The sequence below is a fragment of the Diadema setosum genome, chromosome 20 (genome assembly GCF_964275005.1).
Source record: "Diadema setosum chromosome 20, eeDiaSeto1, whole genome shotgun sequence".
NCBI classification, from domain to species: Eukaryota; Metazoa; Echinodermata; class Echinoidea; order Diadematoida; family Diadematidae; genus Diadema; species Diadema setosum.
In genome coordinates this window covers 26,494,471-26,512,049 of record NC_092704.1, presented here as the reverse complement: position 1 = coordinate 26,512,049, position 17,579 = coordinate 26,494,471, and the positions used below count along the sequence as shown (strand labels likewise).

Here is a 17,579-nt window from a genome sequence, read left to right as displayed (position 1 = left end):
ACTCCTCTTTCGCAGCTGATTGGAAATGTAAATTTGTTGACGAGTTGAGCAAATTCATTTCACAATACAGACACGCTGCGAACATGATATGGAATTCCGTCCCAAAATCTAATCAAGTGAGTTTGTTTTCTTCTTTTTTTTCTAATCATCATGTGAGCAGCTTTAATATCAATACTCATATTACCAAATAAACCGGAGTATCTACAATGTGCATGAAATTACCACAGCTCTCACCTAGTTTACACCCTTAATAAGGAGCAAAACGAAGGCCTGTTCGGGTACTCTAACTCACACAGAAACATGAAAGTCTGGTCTAATTATTGTTTATGCTATAAACGAGCATCTATGCCGTATTGCATTACCAGTTTCATCTAATTCCACTTGAATTTTATCAAATGATTGGTTATACTTCATTATCCGCCTACGCGTTATACAGGCGTTGGTAGTGATATAAAAAAAAAAATGCTTATAATCCGAATAACATTTTAGCGTGTAGCTTTCAGATAAGAATGTCCAGGCAAGCAAGAGGAAAAAAAAACATTTTAATCTGGACCAACTGCAAATTCAGGTGGTTGACTTTTTCACTTAAGAAGGTTCTTCAAACTCGTTTCATTGGTTGTAATACTCTGATAACACATTAACAGTGCAGAGGAAATGTTCACTGATCCCCAAAACAAAAGAAGGTGGTATCATTTATATGGAATACATTGAGCAAAAGTGTTGTATCGTTTCATACCAGCTTCCAACCCAGTTTCCCTTATTAGTGAAACAACAGCAACAACAACAACAACAAAAAATTAACAAAATACTTGTGGTGACCTGTTGTAATGCTACACGATGTTGCGGTCAAGCAGTGGTATCGGTATCAACAATGAACGCAACGGGCATCTGAATTACGGCAAACTGTAATGGACCCTTGCCTTGCCTGACCCTTTAGACAGTGTGTACAATAAAATGTTTGTTTGTTTGTTTGTTTGTTTTGGTTTGTTTTTTTTTTCTTTTGCCAATGGCACTCAAAGTACACAGAGATTTAAGCATAGTCTGTTTAGTCATGATACGTAATACATGAATTTATCAATGAAGGTTGGCCAGTCGTGGCCTGAAGGATGTTGAGTTTTAGTCGAGTTTTACGCGACCTTTAGGTGCGTACTTGCAATCTGGCCGGTTTATATTAAAAAATATTCTAACACATTATTATTTCAATGATGAGGCGGACCCCAATTTGAGCATGTCATCTTTTGTTCCAGCCGTTCGTGATGGTGCGTGCAATGAACTCTAGTAATATTGCATGCAAGTGTATTGAGGCACACAGGCCATGGAATATGCAAGGCAAACGTTGTGCCGACTTGCATACAGCTACGACAGGCAATGAAAATCCTTTGTGAATATAAAATTCGAGTACAGTCGTGTGTTTTAAAAAAAAGAAAATGCTTGCAAACGAGTTCCTTCGTAAGTATGAAAACCCTTTACGTTCAAGCAAATTTGATTATGCTCGAGGGCGTGAGCAGTCAAAAGGGGAATGGGAACAAGTCCGCTGCGTGCCAAACTTCGCACAGCGTCAGTTTGATATTCGCGGACGACAATGTAGAATGATGTATGACACACACAAACAAAAATGGGTAAAAAAAAGAAAAAAAAATCTGTGACTCGATGAATTTGAGCATCGCGTATGAAATACAATTATGTTTGAATTCATGACTCGAATGATATAGGCTAAGGCTTTGCAACGAATTCGTGAAATTGTCATTTTACTTGCGAGAACGTGAGCATTTGTGCCACATAATACTGAACCTGAACACAGAGAAACAGAGAGATAGAGAAAAAAAAGCGTTAAAGGCATATTTTACCATTTGCTGATGAAATAAAAACCCAGCATTAGTGCTCCAAAATAGTTCGAAAATGTGAGTTACGGGTAGAAACAACCAATGTAAGAATGTGAATAAGTATAATCAATGTTAAGTATTGTTAAATATACAAAATGTGAACAATGGTTGTAACAAAAATGAAAATGTTTCTAGACTAAACCGTCTACAGTTACGGTTTACTGAGAAAAAATTGTGATATCTCCTCACGTATTGCAAGATTCGTATATATGGTAGGATGATTTGTGACACAACTGACCTATGTGTGTGTATATATATATATATATATATATATATATATATATATATATATGCATCAAATGTGATATCATGAACATACTAAACTAAAGGTAAACATGACCTTTAGCTCTTTATGTGCCATGGTGTAAACCCCCTGTGTACCACATTATTCTGAGACAGCAGCGAAGTTATGCTTTGGGAGAACATTCTTTCTTGTCAAATCTATGTAACTTTCATAGATTTTTTTTTTTTTTTTTTTACCCTCGACATGTAATGAGCAAAGATGTAGAGAAAATGCCAAGCTTTGCTATGATGTAAATTGTATGAGAAATCTATGATTATTTTTCTTTCAAATGATCAATAGCTACGTTTTTGTACAGCCATGACTTCTGCACACAAAAGAGTGACAGAAAGCAAAGAGAATACCGCTTGATAGTCAATCACAACATTAATGCAAGCTACATGTGACAGGATTGGAATCGCGAAAACGCTTTCAAGGTACTGTGGCATTTGGCGATTTCTCGATCGGTTTGGGCGGGTTTGTGCGGTTGAGCAGAACATGCAAACTTGGCATGCCGTCAACTGAGTCGGGCGTGCGAACGTGGCACATAAAGAGTTAGAGAAGACACTTGTTTCTTTGCTATTCTACGTATCTCTGTCGTTCTCCCACTCTCATCTACCCATGTATCTCTTTATATCTCTAGTTACCTTTCTATATATATATATATATATATATATATATATATATATGTTTCAAAAACATGCGCTTTCCTCGCCAGGATAAAGCGTTTTAATGCCATTTTAGGTTTTAATCTCATATATATTTATATATATATATATATATATATATATATATATACATAATTATGTTTATCTAATAATATATCTTTCTATCTATCTATCTATCTATCTATCTATCTATCAATCTATCTATCTCATAATTCTCTCTAACTCCATCTCTTTTGGATACCTTAATATCTCTTTTCCAACGGCTGACTGGCCAACTTCCCGCTGTTTCGTAGGGTAATCATATAAATGGCATACGGTATCATCGTGACGAATGTAATATTTAGAGCGAAGTGATAAAAGTTCCACAAATGAATAATTTGGATGCGGCTTTGGGTAACCATGAAAAAAAAAAGCTTTCATTGAATTCAGCGCAGTAGCACGTGAAAAGTGCATGATCTGCCAGTAATACAATCCTGACAAGGGTGTATCATATATATCTCTCACATCTTAGCAACACATGACTGTCCTTCATTTCAAATATCCAGTTGTACAGAAAGAAGGACAGAAAGGATAGAGAGATAGAGAGGGGGAGGCATACGGATACTGTATGTAACACAATTCGATGACCTATGCGTCTACTAATGCTGTTACATAAGCTAATTCTCACACACACACCCACTACACACACACACACACACGCACAAAATGATCAACAAGGGGCGAACAGCACATTCTTTTGTAAAGCTTTGTGCGATGATGTGATATCACACTCAAGTGCGATGCGCCTTCCATTAGTTTGCCATCGCCCGTGTCAAGCGAGTCTCGACGTGGCCTCCGAGACTGAATTAGGTTGTAATGTAATATTTCTGCCCAAATTGGCGTCGCTGGAAAAATCCCTGTCAGGGCTCGGCTCATTATGTGATCTGATTTTCAGTTTTCCCCAGTCATCTTCACTCTATACTGTTGTCACGACCCCGGTCATATTGTGCTTTCTTTCCGTTTTCCCCTTGTCAGTTTCCTGTCCGTCTCCCCCTCAAGGCTGCCAACAGTTAGCTTTCCTTGTCGTCGTTGTTGTTATTGTTGTTTATTTGTTTGAAGTAGTTTCGTTTTTGCTTTTGTTTCTGTTTTCACTCTGGACATTCGTCACCAACCCGGATGATGAATATACATGGTTTCATAGCCCAAGGCAGTGGCGATGGCAGGGGTGACATGCTTTCGGTGGCAGTTCACGGATCCCTGGCGTTGTCGGAACTTCAGCTATTGGTTTCTGCTCCTACAGTTGATTTTCACTGCCGACAAGCGGTCTAGGTAAATGTGTCATATATATATATATATATATATATATATATATATATATATATATATATATATATATATATATATATACATATATGTATTATACATCTAAGCTACACTTACAGTAGTTGAAAGACGACAAGGACGTCAAAATAAATTATACAGAATTTTAGTTGTATTGAGATAATTTGATTACTTCCATCACACCTTTATGGATGGTATAGTTTTGGTTGACACCTGGTTTTAGGTTTTAACTTTTTTTTGGGGGGGGGGGGTGTGAAATAATGCGATTTTTTTTTTTGCGAAATATGAAATAGCTTGTAATTCCAAGAGTTTTATCTAATGGACATTAGTTTTGAAATGGCTGAGATATCCTGAACAAAGCGATCATCCTCATAAAAGGTGACGCCCATCTTTTATGAGGATCACTTTGTATTCTCAGCCATTTCAAAACTGATTTTTGCTAAAGTTTGAATTCCTCTTAGGATGGTATGCTCTGTAACATTTCTTTATAAAGTGGTTAAATAGTATCTCGCATCTTGACATCCTCACTTTCTCCTAAAAAAAAAAAAAAAACCACACACACACAAAACTGAGCCATATTGAAATACAGAGGGCATATCGGTAAAAAGCTCGCATTGTCTGACTTCCGTGCTTCATACGGAAGCAATATGTTGTGGAGGGAAAAAAAAGGTTTAAAAAGGTTTTATTTAAATCCAAATGCAACAGAAGACTGTTTTCCTTTTACGTCTTTTTCAAATGTAACATTTCCAAAGAAAAAATGAAGTGAAAATTTATACAAAAACCCTTTTTAATAGTTCTTGACTCACATTCATTTCCAGGAAGTAATCAACTTGAATAAGGGCTTTTAGGTCGTCAGCAACACGAACCCACTAGGGATGATGTTGCGCTTGGTTATAAAACTTCCGTGTTGAAATGGAGACGACTATATTTTTTTTTTTCATGGCTAGTGTTACGTGAAACGAAAATATTATAATAAAAAAGAAGAAAGATAGTTGATTGATATGGTTGAACATAACACCCTCCCAGACCGTACCCGAAGTGGAGTACGGTCTGGGAGGGATATACCTATGCAGAAAAGTGACCCCTCCCTCAAAAAAGTTGTCCTAACTGGAGAGGGTGAGAGGGGAAAAAAGTTAAAAAAAAATACAGATCATAATAGCGCGAAAGATTAAAAAGTCTATTTCTGACGTATCCTCTTAAAGAAACTGAAGTAATCTGTGCAAAAACGTAGCAAGATATAAATAAAGCGAACACTGAAACACTACACCGTGATATTACTAGCTACAAGTCATTATGGTGACTATACTGACTTAATATGGACTGATGGTTGTCCGAAATGTCATATGACCTCCTCTCAACATTTTCTTTTTTTTTTTCTTGTAAATCTTTCTTTAGTACATGTCGCGTCATGAGTGCTATTATTAGGCCAGTTGCAATTTTAGTTATGTTATTTACCCTGACGAGGCACATGCGACGGAAAAAAAAATATGAAACTATAAAAAAAAATGCCAGAATGATGATTTTATTAGGATATTAATTAATTTCTTCAACAAAGAAAAAACATTTCCGGTCAAAGATCGCGAGGAAACACGGGAAACGTTTATATGCCTCTAAATGGCATAGCATAATGTCCATCTTGATATATATATATATCCTTCCGGAAAGAAATCCTGCTGCCCGATGGTTTCAAATGTACCACGACCTTGATATGAGAAATTAAATAGGTGCTTAATTTTGCCACAGTTTTGGGTATTGAATTCCACTTGGCAAAATTCCTTTTATTTCCGCATATGCCAATATGCTGTAATTCGACCACTCGACTTGACGTCAAGCGTACTATATATAACATAATTATGTAGTATAAAATTATATATGTATGTATGCATATATATATATATATATATATATATATATATATATATATACATACATATCTTTATAGATGTAATATGGGTGTGTGTATGTGTCTGTGTCTTTTTCTGGATTTTCACTTCATTTGTATATTTTTTTTTCAATGTATATTCTTGCCAATATCGTTGAAATTTGTCATTCATTTTATGAGACTTGCCACGGTGGTTATTTGAGAGGATTATGTACAGCTGTACCATTCTCCGTAGGTTCCTCTCCTCTGAAATGAGTAAGTAGACATGTAGCAGACAAAATAGAAACAAAAAAAGATGTGCTATGAATGAAAATACGTGTATTCATTAACAAAACATTATAACAACAATGTAATTCATTATCTTTTAAAGAATGAGCTATAATGATTATTTTCTTAATCATTATAACTCATTCATTACATTTTGAAGGCATGCTACTGCAATGAAAAAAAAATGAAAGTGGAAACTTCACTTTGATTGCGGTTAGAGAAACAAACGTGAAAAAAAAACCTTTAATAAGAATAAGTTTCAGAATTCAAAACATCAAATCAAAAAAAAAAAAGAAATACGTTACTGATGTGATTTGCTTAACTTTTGAGCGGATGTGAGTAGCTGCAGTTGTAAAAACAAATCGGACTAAATGAAGGAATGTTGAAGAACTATTTATGGAAATGAAGTGTCCGGTTGGGTTGTTCAATTTGTTATACATAACTGCCGGATGATATATACCTCTTTGCTGCATGAGGAAGTGTAATTCATAGCTATTAAAAACACGGTATGTGAGGGCGTAAAAATGGAGTAATGATGAAATTCTTTCTTATAAAAGAGAGTTCTGTACTCTTCTTTTCGGTACACATCGAATCAGCAGTCGCAGGACTTTCATCACGATCAGGCTGACACTTTCCAAGTGACTTTAACTTCAAAACATCGCTCCAAGCAATACTTGTCTCTCTTCACGCAATGGCGAAAACGCGATTTGGATTTGGTAATGTACTTTTCTTTAAACAGTTTCAGTATAATATAGTGCATATCCCACGCTACACTAATGCTGAAGAAGTGTATAGTATCCAAATTCGCCGGTCCAATAGAACAAACAGACTGAGGGTGCATGAGGGCTAAATGTACTTGGGTAGTGGACCCCCCCAAAAAGAAACATTCACGAAAATTTTAATCATTTTTTTTTCGGCAAAAAAAAAGAAGAAATGTTGGCTTTTAAACTTTAGATAGAAGGTCAAAGAATACATGGTTATGTTGCAAGACAATTTACTACCAAGAAAAGCACAAATAAACGCTGCACACACACATATATATATATATATATATATATATATATATATATATATGTATATACATACATACATATACTAGTATATATATATATATATATATATATCTTTATGTGCCTCGTTCGCACGCCCGACTCAGTCGACGGCGTGCCAAGTTCACATATTCTACTCAAACGCACAAAGCCGCCCAAACCGATCGATAAATAGCCAAATGCCATAGCACAATGAAAGTGTTTCTTGCGATTCCATTTCTGTCGCATGTAGCTCGCATTTTATGTGGTGATTGGCCATCAAATGGTGTTCCCAACTGGATTTGCAATTAAATTCTAAGTTTCAGGCACTGTTTTGTGTGCAAAAGTCATGTACAGTGTACATCTACTCTACAGTAGTAATGTAGCCACGGGTCATTTAAAAGAAAAAAAAAAACGATCATAGCTCTGTCATACAATTTACATCAAAGGAAAGCCTGGCATTTTCTCTACAACTTTGCTTATTACATGACCAGGGTAACAAAAATCTATTGAACTTACATAGATTTGAAAAGTAGAATGTTTCCCCAAAGCATGACTACGTGACTGTCTTAGAATAACGTGGCACACAGGGGGTTTACACCATGGCACGCCAAGAGGCATTATTCGTTTATTTATGTGCGGAATAATGTTACGTTTATTTTAATAATAATGATAATGATAATGAATTAAGTTTGCCAACAAAATCTTAAACTTGGACGGAGCTAAACCTCTTGATAAAAAACACCTCTTGAGAAATTCAGATGAAATGGGGCCTTTTGCAGAGTTTTTTTTTTTCTTTTTTAAAAAGGACAATAAACGATGTATTGACTGAGAAACAACAACAAAAAAGGAACAAGATTTTTTTTTTCCATAATGAAGACGGAAATAATGGAGTGTCTTCTCTTTTACTATTTATAGAAAAGGTATTTTGGATCTTAAAGGTACTGTTTTTTAGCATTAAAAAATCGCAGTAAAGCTTATGATACGAGGGAATATCACTATTTTTTCCCAATAAGCCGTAACTGTACAAGGTTTATTCCAAAAACTATTGTATTATAACTATTGTTCCCATTTTGCATATTTAACAATACTTACCATTGATTGTACTTATTAACATTTTTTTTTTTCACACTGGATTTTTTTCTATCCATGTCCCACATTGAAGCACTAAAGCTTGGTTTGTGTTTCATCTGGACATGGTAAATAATGCCTTGGCTGTATATTCATGAGTCTGTACCTGAGGAGGTGCAAACATTGCAGGAAATGTAATAATAATAGCTTTCAATTCGCCGTTTGTTACAGGGCTGACGATCCTGAGAGTACTTGCCATGTGTATATTGTCAAGTTATTTCATGAAAGCAACCGAGTGCGTACCAACCCGACGAACAAAACTATCGTGTAAACTGTCGAATGATTTGATGGCTGAATTACATCACGATGCCAGGGTAAGGATCTCATATTCTACATGTATTAATTATCAATTTAGTTGTATTCGACAGTACATACATCAATGTCTTGTGATATCAATGGCTTGGTTGTAAAAATGTTGAATTAAGATCAATAAAGAAAAAAATATATGACTCACCTTAAACACTACATAAGATATTGGTCACATGTACACCTGTACTTGAATTCTTGCGATCGACATGTGGTACCTAAACGTAAAATTGGGAGGTAATGAATGATGAATCTGTTTGTACATGTATACAAAGTGTTCGTAAATTGCATGATGTAATATCCTAAGAACTATTTTTGCTGGTGACATTACCATCTGATCCAGATACTATCCTATCTCAAAATGAAATTAGAGATCCTAAAGCGCATATGTGTAGGTCAGGTGTATCACAAAACATCCTACCATATCAACATTTGGCAATAAAGCCTAACATATAAGGAGATATCACTATTGTTCTCACTAAATAATACAGTAGACAGTTTAGTCTAGAAACAATTTTATTATAACCTTTCTTCACATTTTGCATATTTAACAATACTTAACATTGATTATATTGATTAACTTTTTATACACTGGTTGCTTCTATCCCTAGCTCACATTTCAGAACTATTTGGAAGAGCCAATCCTGGGTTTGTGTTTCATCTGCAAATGATGAATAATGCCTTCAAGTAATATGCATTTAGTTGTCATCAAACAATACATGTGTTTGCTCTTCCATCATGTCTTTCACAGAGTACCTATGGCTGTTTTCCAAAGCGTCGACCTGAATGCCTTCCCGCAATAGCCAATAGACCTATCGCTGGATCACAGGTAGAGGTAAGGTTCCTTGTTAACCCTCTTTGTGACAGTGTGTCACAAATTTCACACACACCTATTGACAGGAGATTCATCTGGCATACAAAAGATGAAAGGAAACCAAAACCTAAAGAAAAATGTGGATTGAGTGAAAGCAGCAACATTAGTAGAACACATCAGTGAAAGTTTGAGGAAAAATCAGACAATCGATGCAAAAATTATGAATTCTTAAAGTTTTGGTGTTGGAACGGCTGGATCAGGAGACTACTTGGGTTGATGACATCACGTGTGGACAACAATATAAAGAAAATCCAACATCTTTTCACTCTTCTTGCGTAATGAAAGAGCAGGGGGAATAATTTCTCTCCTTAACATATGTCAGTATGAAGTTGATGGAATGTGTGATTCTCATGAAAAAAAAAAGTGTTTTGGGGGGAATTCTCTTTATATTTTCTTTCACTCAATCCACATTTTTCTTTGAGTTTTGGTTTTCTTTAACCTATGATTATTATTAAATTTATAATCGTATTGCTTGACCTGGCTTTACAGATAAGGTTTCTTTTTATGATTAATTGAATTTAAATTTTATAAACTTCCAATGTAAATATTTCCTACAGGCAATAAAATCAATAGCTGCCAATTTTGTTTTCATTTGACAATGATTTGCAAAAAGTGTTTTCTTTTGCATTCCTGGGAGGTAATGTAGCCCATAATGATTTTCCTTCGCGTTTTGAGTTTGAATGTGACCCTGCATTAAAAAAAAAAAAAAAAAAATCGCCAGAAATGGCTTTTTAGTTAAGAGCAGATTCTGAAAGTCAGAGCACACTTTATGACGTATGACTCAATTCAAATGGACTCCCTTAACTTATCTAATTATTGGAAAGACAGCACACACTTTGAAAAGAGGTTTCCCGTTTTACCTAGTTTGAACCCTAAGACGATATCAGCGTGTGCGAATTTTTGTTATTACACGAATCTTTGCTTTTGATCAAACATTTTAGCAAGCAAATCACTCCTAACCTCTTTCTTCTTCTTCTTCTTCTTCTTCTTCTTCTTCTTCTTCTTCTTCTTCTCTGGTATGCTATTGTCCAATCAAGGTGAATACGACGGCTGTGTTGGTGCAGAAAATTGAAGGCCTGTACAAATACTATATCATCCTCAAGAATCATAGCATAGACGATATTACATTGTACACGATTATGCCCACTATCGACATTTTACAGGTGAGTAAACCCAGTTGAAATTATGATTAACAGATGTATTCTGATTTCCAACGCATATAAATACACTATTTGGTAATTCTCAAGAAAGAGAAGCGGTTGTGGTGTATAGTTATACTCGTCATTAATTAAATTTCTCCATTTATTTTAATTGACCCCTTCAGCGGCAACCTTTATACACAAAGAATGTTTGTTTGTTTGTGTGTGTGTATGTGTGTGCATATGTATGTGTGTGTGTGTGTGTGTGTGTGTGCGTGTGTGACTTTTTGGATCATTTTAGTGAGCTGGGAATGTAACATGTTTTTTCTTTTTTTTTTCTCTCATATCATTATTAGGCTGGACTTGACCACACACTGACGACGACACAACTAAAGTCAACTATCACGGAATGTACTGTCACGGAGGAAGACCTTCATACTAACTATTGTGCTTATGTCATCGATATGAGGATAGCTGTCAGGGAGCATTTCTGCAGTAGAGCAAAATAGCATAAAAGCATCGAAAAGTACGTATTCATTAATGGAATAGTATATCAATGTTGGTGATGATTATTTCATATCTGCTTACCCGGTCGGTAATGGCCGTAACATAATTATACGTATGGCAATATTTGCCCTTTCGCAGTATACACTGTGCAAGCTTTCCATGAAAAAAAAAAAAAAAAAAAAAAAAAAAAAACGTGTATTTTTCTTGTTACTGAGCCTTGTAATATTAAAGGGATGGTATAGTACTGGTTGAGATGAGGCTTTATCTTATATCTTTTTGAGAGACACTTAGAAACCACTTAATGAAATGGCAAATAACATACAATTCTAGAGGAATCCAAAGTTTATCAAAATAATGAAAATAGGTTTTGACCGTAACAGTACAGAATTTGTACTGTTACGAATCTAGTACGTCCCTACCTTTTCCCCGGGCCGGCCAGCTTTTGAAGCTATGATTACAATGGCGGCCCTCTGCATAATCGCTTCTTAACTTGTTGTTGTAATCCCCGTTGCATAGACATGCATACAGTATATTATATCATTAATTTCCTTTCATATCTTTGTTTATGCAAGTCAAATGACCCTGTTTTTAATATACTTTGTATATTTCCCACATGTTCATGATTATGTACCTTATGTATATTGATTTGCTGATTGATTTTAGGATTTGCAGAAAATAAAGTATCTATTTAAACAAAACAAACAAACATGACTGAGATATCCAAAAACAAAGGTAAACATGGGTCCAATATTTAATTAGGATTGCTTTGTTTTGGATATCTCAGCCATTTAAATACCAATTTTCACTAAATAACCATTAACCCTATTTAAACTAGGAGGGGGGGGGGGGGGCTCGACGTTTCGCGCGATGTATCGCTATCGCGAAAAGCTATCGCCGCAACGTTTCATGACTTTTTTCTTTCCAGTCTCCTGACACCAGTCTTTTGACACCAAATTTGCGATGCCCGGGCTCGCGCTTCCGAAGTTGTGCATAAATATGTACGTGCATGTCAGACCAAAAATTGCTTTAAAAAAACGTGAATTCGTGTACAATTTCAAAGCAAACTGTGTTTACGGCAAATGTCATAAAAGCATGATTATTTGGGGATTTTATTGATTAAAATCAATTAATAACATGTTTTCTTGTTCGGAACAATGTTGCGGACAAATGTCATCGAAAAAAACAATGAAAAACATAAAGTCGAGAAATTCAGAAAAACAATAAAAAACTTAAGATTTTTTTTTTTCTGATTACCTTTTTTTCTCTTACATTTCCTAAGGACACTAAAAAGAATGTGCCTGTTTTGAGATTTATTGATTGATTTATACCAAATTGTCTGATTTCATGCATTATTATGCATAAATTAGCATAATTCAGCATAAATGATATTTTGGGAAAAATTAATCTCATGGTAATTTAGATTACGTCATATTAGGCAATGCATGTGCCAATTTCCGTCGCGATCGCGCGGTCGACGGCAGGAGATCTGGAGGTTCCCCCCCCCCCCTATATATCATCTACCTAAATAGCCCGGCATAGTTAGGGTTAACCTTCTCTTTGCCACATGAATTACCTGTTCACGGGTTTGTGTGTGAAATGTGTGCCTATTTGACTCATTGGCACAAAAGGAGCTAATTCCTCTTAGAATTATATGCTCTTTCATATTTCATAAGAGGCTCTTCAATTTCTCACAAAAAAAAGGTGGAAACCTTAAGCCCCATCTAAACCGAAACTATACCAACTCTTAAAGGGACTTGTAGGTTGTTCTCGTATCATTAACCTTATTGTTCAACATTGAAAATCATGTATATAAATATAATGGGAAATATTACAAAATCTCTTCATGTCGTATCCGTTGAATGAAAGTTGGTATGATATACGCAGCAATGTAGCAAAATACCGTCGAAACATCGTAATGTTGTGAACATGTTAAACCGTGGTGGTTATGCTGACAGCTCATCATGCAGTTTAATATCTGAGACCACTGACAATTTTTTTTTTTTTCTGCGAACATTCATATGACTTTTTCATATCGTTTTACCAATGTACTTTTTAACCTTCCGTTTGGTCATATCATGAAATTAGCAACATATTACTTTTCGTGAACATGTCATATTTACGCTCTAAGAATATAAAATACCGGGGAAAGGTCTCCTTAGAAAAAATAACAATCGGAATTTGCAATGCATGTATCTAGTACAACGAGGCATATATGAGAGAGAGAGAGAGAGAGAGAGAGAGAAAGAAGTTTATTCAAAGGAAATAAGAGAACAATGTTTTAGATATAACGTTGGTGAATCTCCCGAACAAACACAAAATAAACACGAACATTTCCTGTCAAAGGTCGTTAGCGAAGATCTGATGACGTTTCTGTAACTGTAAATGATATGGTAAAAATTAAGTACCTCGATAAAAAAAAAAAAAAAAAAAAAAATGATGATTCCGGAAGTAAATGCATTGACTGATGGCCTGAAATGTATGAATGAGTGTGGACGAGAAAACGGATAATTCCACTTCACTAAAACTCATTTTATTTCCTTATGTGCCAACGATTTGTAATTCAAGCACTCGACATGAAGTGAAGTGTTTTATATATATATACATGTATATATAACTATAACTATATATAATATATATATATATATATATATATATATATATATATATATGTGTGTGTGTGTGTGTGTGTGTGTGTGTAATTTGACCGTGCATAACAATATCAGCAAACAACCGCAAGCGTCAATTTTACGTAAGACTCAAAGTAGGTCAAAGGGGAAAACTTACTCGATCTCTATTTTTGTATATTAATATCACTTTTTTTTTTTTTAAGGATGAAGTCTTCTTCTACATAGAATTAAAGCTCGGGATCATAAAATGAATTCGAAATTGTGTTTTTTTTTCTTGTACTAAAAGAATATGCAAAATTTCAGTTTAACGTATTAATCTCTTCGTTGTGTTTTTTTCTCCCATTCATCGCAACACCTCAGTGCATATTAAGCACTTGAATTTTATGGACTCATATTTTCAAATCTTCTTTCCTCAGAAGACACTTCTGCTGTAGTGTTTGTACGTTTTTTCCCATTATTAGGTTAAAAAGTATATATTTGTAATGAGATGTGTTTATACATGATATGATATAATGCAATAAGAATGATATTATATGAATTTAGCTTCCTTAATTTATCACTATAATGCCTATTTGTATGAACCCCTTCTCCTGTATAATGTATCTCCTTTACATTGATTATTCATGTAACGATTATTTACTTTTATGTACACTGTGTATATTTGTTATTTATCATGTTGAGATGTAGAAAAATAAAAATGAACTTGAATTTGAACTTGAGACCTATAAACGATCAATATCTGTGTACGCCTTTGAACGTAGGCTATAGTTATATATGATATGATATATTATATATATACATACATTGTATGATTATATATATATATATATATATATATATATATATATATATATATATATAATATATATATCGTCGCATGGGCGACAAAACCTTTTATCTGAAATTTTGGTGAAAATGACTTTTTTGGGATTAATGGTCACCTGGTAATCAGCTTAGTGATGTCTGTCTAAATCCTAGCTGTCTTAACCCCCCAAAATGGAACCACCACGGCATGTCAAAGGAAAGGCTTTGCCATTAGACATTTTGTAGATACGATGTCTTGTCGCCCATGCGAAGATATAATATAATTATACTGTCTACCATATATATATATATATATATATATATGTATATATATACTATTTATAATTCAATGGTCGCAGCGACTATAGATTACAATTTCAAATAATTTGATTAGTAAAAATGTGAAAATCACACAATTAAAGGATTTCGTTTGTTACGTCTTTCTTTTGGTGATCTTACTTTTTAATTGAAAATTGTACAAATATTCTAAACAATGTTTGCACTAGATACTTGAAATTCCTACACCCTTCATTTTGCTCCGTCAGTGCGCTTAGATATCAAATTTTCAAATGATTTGACAATTCAATGAGAAAATTGCACAAATATCACATTATGTGTGTATGGGTGTGTCTGTGTGTTTTGTAACTTTAGATAAATAGCCAGTGTACCATGATCATACTTGTTTGATCGAAAAATTGTTGAAATATTCCACCAAAAGTGTGCACAGGATCGATGCATTTCAATAATCCCCCATAACGCCATCCTACTCAGTCGCGATTGCTGTGCTTAGATTGTCAAATAATTTGATCACGAAATGAGAAGGTAACAATTAAATAGAGAGATAGAGAGGGAGAGAGAGAGAGAGAGAGAGAAGAGGAAACAACAACAACAACAACAACAACAACAACAACAACAACAACAACGCAAAACCCTCGTCAAGGATTGACTTTTAATTTGCAATTAACCTGGAATATTTGACAGTGATTTCTGAAGAAAAAAGAAATGTTATTTGAAAAAGCTGCGCAGCGCAGCGTTGCTGCGACATTAATTCACCCGGTGAACTACACGCGTTTATTCTGTTTATTGATTTCTTCTTTTTTTCTGAGATTAATCATGAAACCAGCGCCTATCGATTCGTTTACACAATTTAATATGTATTAAATGATTTGTAAAGAAGTATAAGCCATACGCTTTTCCAGAGGCCGCCATCAAACTCAGCTTCAGCTTAAGATGACAGTCTCCTACATTTTTTTTTAATATAATAACTCGATTGAATAATCAATGATATTCCAATTGCTTTTGTATGATTATAATTCACCTATACAATATTTCATTATTGGTACGTTAGATGATTATATTTATATTTATTTTGTGTTGGATATAATATGAATAGTATTGGAAAGTTGTTCGTTATGTTGTATATACTTTGTGAAAAATGCAGAAATAAATCAAATCAAATCAAACCAAATCATATCAAACAAAATAAAAATGAATGAAGATGACCTCAGAAAGAGAGATCACAACAGATCAATCGAAAGTGCCATTGTCAAGTGACGTTGCTCGCAAACGTTCTGACAATCTTTTCCCCATTGGGTATCAAGCAAGAGAATAACGGATTGACCAAAAATAGTCTTGAGAGACTCCAAGACCAATCATGGGGACAGATTTTGCGATATCATTATACTTCGAGAAATCAACCGATTAGCAAAAAAAAAAAAAAAACTCCACGCTGACAAAACAATGCCGAAGGAAGGTATTGGTCGTAATTAGGAAAAAGCTCATCCTTATCGGCCACGACAGCTCAGTGAAGTAGCAGTTTGAGACTTGACAATGTGGGTTCCCCGCCGATTTGTCTGTCGACAGATTTAACGCGTCATCGACGCAGATGGCGCTTGTCGACAACAGTTTCGGGCGTGTCGCGCGAATCCTAGCAGGACGATGACACAAACTGTAAATCCGCAGAGCCTGCGATCACTAACTATGCAATGGTAGCCGTGAATTTTGAGACTTTGATAGTTTGGAAGAGATTCAGAATGAAAGAAGAAGAGGAAGGTGAGGGTGATGTTGAAGATGAAGGTTGTCAATCCACCGGTAAAAAAATGATAATAACGGTAACGAAGATTGACACCTGATTTCTTCCAAACGTGAAACGAAATACTTTGGGTCGAGTATGTATTGTCAGTTAAACATCAACGAGGAAATTCTTTTCCTTCCTTTGTTTCTCCTTCTCTTCCTCTCCCTTCTTTCTTCTTTCAGATAAGAAAAACTGCATGTTTGTTTTTGTTTTTTAGATTAAGTCTCCCCTAGCGAAAGCAACGTTACTGACGTAAGCAAACCTTAGTGATGATAACAATTTGGGACAATGACTCAATCTGAACATCGAGACAAGACAAACACCAAACAAATCCGAGATAAAAAACAAACAAACAAACAAGCAGAAAAAGAATAAGCTAACAAAGCAAGAGCTCGATTACCCGGGTCATCTCAGCCGGAAGGCCTGATGTCCAAGATACGTCACATTTCCGACCAACGTTGTTTATATAAATGACATTTATTTTGGCATCGGTGTGATAAATACGACTGTGAATTGCCCACCTATTCCCTGCTTAGAAATGAAAAAGGAGATAACGTTACCGCCTATGTCACTTTTACATCCAAGATGAGATGAAAACCTGGACATAATTTAAATGCCTTCTATATGTCGTCTTTATCATTTTTTTTTTCTTGAAGTAGCATCGATTTGTTTGCAAAATGTATTCTCTGTTTAGAGTGTAGTCAGATCTTATGGACACATTTTCCTTTTTTCTTTATCTGTTTCATTCTTTCACTATTTCTTCCTTTCTTTACCCCCCCCCCCCCAAAC

General features: G+C 34.9%; 1 protein-coding gene across 1 annotated transcript in view; it reads right to left on the bottom strand.

The window, feature by feature from the left end:
- The window catches only part of LOC140243539 (corticotropin-releasing factor receptor 1-like), a 215,305-nt gene that overhangs the window by 94,141 nt on the left and 103,585 nt on the right, over positions 1–17,579 (bottom strand). The window lies entirely within an intron of this gene.